We start from the raw sequence: 6,994 nt of genomic DNA, 5'->3' as shown, positions 1-6,994 counted from the left end.
AGCATGTTTTACAAGCCACCGGACCCACAACTTGAAACACAAAGTCAACCATGTGGGATCCAGCCGCCTTAACCACTACACCGCCTGGCTGTCCCTGAAGCCCTTTGCCACCTTTGACAGTTTCAAAGTGCTTCAGGGTAGAGTTGGAGCAGGGACCCAGGCTGGGGAAACTGAAGATACTTCAAGAGGAGCCTGTTCCACTCTGAAAGCCGAGGTCGAATGTGCTTGTATTTACCAGTGACTCCTGTGCCAGATTTTCACTCGGTGGTGTAGGGGCCAATGAAGTCAGTTACACAGGGTTCCTAACCCTCAAAGAATTCTGTTGTTAACAGAGAAAACTCATACCTATTCTTGAGCACCTACTATGTGTCAAGCATTGAGCTGGGAGCTTTGCATCTAACAGTATCTCATTTAATATTTCGAACAAAACTATACAATATGTATTATTATTGCCAACCACAGCATGGAACCAGACAGTAGATGAATCCTCTCTGGAGAAAGCATCTCCAACTAGGCATTTGAGAGCCGCAAAGATGATGCATATAAATCTACAATCAATTTTTTAAAAAAGTCACCACACAAGGTAATCGTTAGCAGAAACAACAATAAATTTAGATCCCCGGTGATGACAGAAATGATCATTACAATAACTGCAGCGTGGAAGATAACTATAAATTGAAGTTTTTTTAAAAAAATAAAAGATAAAATTACAAAAGTGATCAAGTAACAAGAGATTAAAAGACTACTCAGATATGAAAGAGAACAAAATGAAATCTCCAAAACGAAAACACAACTGTTGAAACCGAAACTTCAATAAGAGAATTCAACAGAATTCTGATACAGTTGAGTAAACCGCAGGCTGGAGGCCGGAGCTGAAGACATTACGGATTTCAGCACAGCGACAAGCAAATGGGAAATATGAGAAAGGGGTCAAAGGCTAAGGTGAGTGGAATGAAAGTCCCGGAATGAGAGCAGACAGAGAGAGGGGGAGGCCGAGATTTGAAGAAGTAATGGCTGAGAATTTTCCAGAGCTGATGAAAGGCGTGACTTCACAGACACTGGGAGCATAATTCATACCTAACAAGGTAAATACAAAGAAATCCACAGCTAGTCGCTGTGTGGCGAAACTGCAGGACACCAAAAACAAAGACGTTGAAAGCGACTACAGAGAAATTGCAGGACACCAAAAACAAAGACCTTGAAAGCGACTACAGAGAAAAGACAGCGCTACAAAGGAAGGCTAATTAGACAACAATGCGAGCGCCAGGAGACAGGGACCAGCTTCAAAGCTCCGCGTGATAATAACTGTCAGCCTGGAACTGCGAATTTAGCAAAGCTATCTTCCAGGGCTGAGGGGCACATGGAGGTGTTTGGATTTTGTTTTCAGGTAGGAAGACGAAACCAAAGTGTTTATCAACAACAAATCTTTACTGAAGGGACCTCTGAAGAATGCACTTTAAAAAGGGAAATTATCTCGAAGCAAGGATCAGTATGCAAGAAATAAGGGTGAGCGAATAAATTGAAAAGCATGTAGAAAGATCTGTATAAACACTGTATGAAATAAGGACACGTGGAAACTTTCGAAAGAACTGAAATATTACACCAAAAAAAATGTTTTTAATGTAAAACTTAAGACCAAAGTCAAAGAGGTCAAGATCTTTGTATCTGGGGGAAGAGGGTTTAAGTGCTAAGGACCTGAGACTCCCTTAGGTATGGTTCTAGCCAGTTCAGTTGCTAATAACAGAAAATACCTGGGCCATTTATAAGACTGGAGGATTAGGGGCTGGCAGGTGGCATGGTGGTTAAGGACACTGGACCCCCACATGGCCGACTACAGTTCAAGTCCCAGATCTGGCAACTTGCTTTCTCACTCACTCTCTCACTCTCCCCTTTAGTCAAATTAAAATAAATAAATAAAGTTAAATAAAATGATTCTTAAAAAAAAAGAAAGAAAGAAAGAAAAGAATGGAGGATTATTCAGCTCACAGTTGGGGTGTCCACGACCTAGAGGACACACCTGGGGAGGGTGTTCTGCTGCATCTCCACCCGGTGGAGGGCAGGCGTGCACACACCTCCATCCCTGGGTCTGCCTGAGCTGGTTCCTTATAAACCCACCAGGAGCCAGTCATGGGAGCCCTGCCTTAATGACTTTAACCCTACTCTCCTCCCAAAGGCTGCGCCTTCCAACATCATAGTCAGATTAAATTTTCACCACCTTAATCCCATCACAGCCAAATCTCAGCACAGAAATTCAGCAGGTCATTCAAACCACAGCACATACACAGGATAGAATTTCAAACTCAACCACTATAATATAGAAGCAGAATATAGAATATGGAATATACAACTCCTGAAGCAATAAAGGGAGCAGGAAAGAATAAAATTAGAAAATACACAAGCCAATAAATCCACAGGGAAGCGGAACACAGAAAAAAGGAGTAAAAGCATAGAGGAGAAAGAAGATAAATAGAAAAAAGATCAAAATAAGCCAAAATCTATCAACAACTATAATAAGCCTTTAAAGTCTAAATATGCCATTTAAAAGACATAGTGGTAGTTGGGACCAGCAGTTAGTGTAATGGCTATGTCGCTGGACTCCCATGTAGTCGACTGCGGTTTGCGTCTCGGACCTGATGGCTTAAAATTCATGCAAGGCACGTGTGCGTGTGTGCCCAAGATCCCAAGATGAGAATGGAGGAGAAGTGATTGCGGCATGGCCATTCCCCCGGGGAGTGATTTCCCGCTGTCTCTCTGTCTCTCTGACGAGTACACACATCCTATAGCAAAAAAATTTCTAAAAAAAGAAAAAGGAAAGAAATAAAGCTGGGACAGTTACATTAAAATCTAATGAAAAAAGTAAACTTTAAGATGCAAAGTATTGGGGACTAGCAGGTGGGATGGTGGTTAAAGCGCTGGACACTCCCACATGGCCGACCCCATTTTGAGTCCCAGACCTGGTAGCTTGCTTTCTGACTTTCTCTCTCTCTCTTTCTCTCTCTCGGTGAGTGTGTCTTTCTCTGGTCAAATTAAAATAAATGAACGAATAAATAAAATAAAATTATATAATTTTTAAAAAGATGCAAAGCATTATTAAATATAGAAAAGATGCATATACAATAACGTAAAAAAAGTTCACTTTTCCTGGAAGACACACACAAAATCTGCACATACCCTAGTAAAATAGCCTCTACATTAGAAATCGAAATATTGATAGGACTGCAGGGGAAAATAAAAAAGCCACTCTCACGGGGGCATTTGAATACTCACCTCTCCCAGATGGTAGGTCAAGCAGATAGAAAATTAGTCAAAGAGGATTATAACAATGTAACGAGCGAGGTTTAATGGAAGTTAATGAAACCGCATTCGATAATGAGAGACTAAACTTCTCAAGCATGCATTTTTTAGATTATTAATTGACCATGTGCTAGCTTGTAAAGCAAGTCTCCATTCCAAAGAACCTTCATCACACAGATCATGTTCTCTGACTACAATGCATTTAAATTAGAACTCAGTGAGAAACACGAATTTAAAATTCACATGCATTTGGAAACTTTAAAGCTTTCTTCTACATAATGCTCAAGTCAAAGAAGAAATTATAATAGAAATTTTAAAACACTTCAAACAACACAATAATAAAAATAGAGCCTATTAAAATTGAGATAGAGCCAAAAAGAATACATCTAAAAAAAAATGTAAAGCCTTGAAAGTTTAGCCAAGAAGCTAGTAAGTTAAGCCTCCAACTTAGGTTGTAAAATGTCGGGGCTGGCAGGTGGCACAGCGGTTGAGGCACTGGTCTCCTACGATGGCTGACCATGATTCGAGTCCCAGGTCTGGCAACTCGCTTTCTCACTTTCACTCCCTCTCCAGTCAAATTGAAAAATTATAACAATAAAAGCAAATAAATAAATCTTTTTTTAAGAAAAGTTGTAAAAAGAACCAAGAATGAACCCAAAAAAGCCACAATAAAGCTAAAAAGAAAGATTAAATCAAAGCAAGGAGGCAATAAAAAAAGTATGAAATCAGAAATTGTTTCCTTGAAAAGACTAATAAAAAGGCAAACCTCTGGCAAATTCGATTAAAACTGAAAAAAAGAAGTCATCGCAAAGTATTATTAAACATTTTTAAAGACACGTATTTACATATCCAAAAAGATTCGAAAGAATGTAAACCCTGGGAACAATCCTATGTCAGATCCTTCCAGTTTATACAAAAGAGACAGTGTACTCCCCGCCTGTTCCGAGGACAGTCTAACCTTGATTCCAAAACCTAACAAAGAGTGTGAGAAAGGAAAATTACAGCCCAGTTTCATTAAACGCACTGAAGCAAAGGCCCTCAACAAGGTAGCCTGAAGCCAGCAGAGCATAAAAATCATAACACCTGGGGTCGTCAGAAAGTTCATGGAAAATACCTATTATAAAAAACTGTGCATGATTTCAATATTTTCTTGGCACCAAATAAATTCATACTTAGATTCTGCTTTCCACAAATTTTTTAAAGAAAAAAAATTTTTTAATTTGCTATAGGGCACATGTGCTCACCAGGGAGCAAGAGAGAGAGAAAGGTCCAGGACTTGAACCGTAGTTGGTCATGTAGGAGTCCAGTGCCTTACCCACAATGCCACCTGCTGCCTTACCCACAATGCCACCTGCTGGCCCCACCACGAATGTTTAGGTTTCTGGGTTTCCTTTCTAATTTCTTATGGGGCACATGCTCTCACCAGGGAGAGACAGAGGGGAATTTAGGGAAAGCACCCCCAACAGGGCATGGTCACACCACAATCCTTTCTCTCCATTCTGCTCTCTGGATTTTGGCCACGCATGCCGGAGCCCAGCATGTTTTCAGGCTGTCGGGTCTAGGACGCCAACCACGCATTCGACCATGCAGGAGCCAGTCTCCTCGACCAACACGCACCAGCCGCCTCCCCACCCCCGTGGACTTTCTGAAGTACCCTCGTATATTATGGCCCAGTTGGGTGTACCATAAAACCACAAGGAGAGAGTAGGAGACCTGGGGGCCAGGGCCACCTCCCCTCGCCCACCTGCCAGTCTCTTTTTTCGGAAGAGCAACAGGTGCCGTCCATTTATGGCCGGGTGAAGCGCCGGCGGGTGGTGTTCCTAGGCCTACTGCAGGTGGATGAGTCTGTGCTGGGACAGGCGGTGGAGAAGGCGGCTGCGCAGTCTCCTGTCTGTGTTGAGGATCGTCTCCGCATTCACCCTTAGCCTGGTCTACCTGCTCCACCTGGCCGTCAGCCACCTGGCCCCGCTGCAGCCCGGGAGAAAAATGCACTATACATTATTCTCCAATTATCTTTGAGCCTGCCATCGCATCTGGGAAAAGTCCAGCTGAATCCTCGAAATTGCATAGGAGGGGACGCAGATGGTGTGGTGGTTAAGGTGACTGGACTCCCGCAGGGCTGACTGTGGTTCAAGTTCCCGACCTGGCAACTTGCTTTTATACTTTCCTTCTCTCTCTCTGTCTCTCTCTGGTCACCTTCAACAAAATAAAAAATAAAATAATGATAATAAATTAAATAATAATTTTAAATCATTCTTAAAAAGAAAAGAAAGAAAATGCATAGGAGAAGTATGGCCCTGTATTTCGTTTCACCATGGTGGGAGACATGTACTTACCTTCTGGGGAGGGATGCTGCTGCCCTGCGTTTTAATAGTAAAACACAGACCTGAAGGCAGAGGTCTCTAGAGCGCTGACCACACCCATGTTGGGGAAGGGTGTGGCATATGATGTGCCCGATTCAGTTTTCTTGGAACAGAAGAAAATATTAAAAAGAGGCCTTAATATAGTCCACTTTAGACAGCACGTTTCTATCGTCTAAAAAGAAACACTGAAGTCTTTCCGCGTTGGGGAGAAGGCAGAGAACAGGATGTGTTTGAAGCACTTTCTGAGCTCATTTTAACAGCTAGTCGTTTACACAGAAAGGAGGTCAGAAGTCCACTCCTCAAGAAGATCCACAGCTGCACGCAGGTTTAGACAGAGGCTGTAGCCATGCAGGCTGGCTGTTGCTAGGGTGGCTGCCTTTGCCTAGTTTCAGACGCAGGGACAGAGCTCATCGACAGATCGAGAATATTTTCTATAAGGCAATCCGGAAATCCAGACAGGCAGAAAAAAAACTGATGACATTCTCCAAACTTTCTTAGAGTCTGTGTACAAGGATGGACACCCTTTGACACATGACGAAATAGCAGGGCGGTGTACTGGACTGCTCTCCGCAGGCCAGCGTGCGTCCCCAGCCACTAGTGCCTGGATGGGCTTCTTCTTGGCCAGAGACAAACCCTTCCAGAAAAATGTTATTTAGAACAGAAAGAACTTTGGAGGGAGGACTTGCCTCCTGTAATTCTGACCAGCTCAAGGATCTAAATATACTTGATCGCTGTACGAAAGAACATTCTAACTTAGACCTCCTGTAACGACTGTGATGAGGTTGGTCAAGACTCCTGTTTCTCCTTCTGTCAATCAAAGACGCTAAGACACACGGGTAGGACATCTGGACTTTAATCCTGATTGCTACTTACAGGATAACCCAGCATCAGAAGAGAAGTTTGCCTATGAGCCATTTGGAGTGGGATATCATCATGATATTAGGAAAAATTTTGCTTGTATTCAAATTAAGATAATTGGGTCTGCTATGCTTCATTTATATAAATTCGATTTTGCTGATGGATATTTTCCCACTGTGAATTATACAATGATTCATGCCCCTGAAAACACAGTTACCCGTTAACAAACAGAGATCCCAGTGAAAGAGACTGCAAGCAGTTAATGGATAATGAATCTCTCCAAGCTGCAAAAGCATTGGAAGAGAATGAGCCTATGAAATTACTCTCAAAGTGTACTTGTGTTTCTGAGTGTATGATTCTAAAAGACAGCGTAACTTACTGTGGGAAGCTGCACACCAGCGAGTCTGCCGAGGTTTCTCAGAGAGTAAACAATTACCATGATTGGTTCCCTTCCAAAAACCTGACCTTCGAAACCTTGC

The 6,994-nt window shown here is 42.4% G+C and overlaps 1 pseudogene; it reads left to right on the top strand.

Annotated features, from left to right (window-relative positions):
* The first annotated feature begins 3,276 nt into the window (after positions 1-3,276).
* LOC102487747 (lanosterol 14-alpha demethylase-like) lies at positions 3,277-6,763 on the top strand (annotated as a pseudogene).
* The last annotated feature ends 231 nt before the right edge of the window (positions 6,764-6,994 follow it).

This window comes from Tupaia chinensis, unplaced genomic scaffold (assembly GCF_000334495.1).
Source record: "Tupaia chinensis unplaced genomic scaffold, TupChi_1.0 Scaffold000604_1, whole genome shotgun sequence".
Taxonomy (NCBI): domain Eukaryota; kingdom Metazoa; phylum Chordata; class Mammalia; order Scandentia; family Tupaiidae; genus Tupaia; species Tupaia belangeri.
The sequence above is the reverse complement of the archived record's forward strand: the minus strand, read 5'-3'. Positions and strand labels throughout refer to the sequence as shown.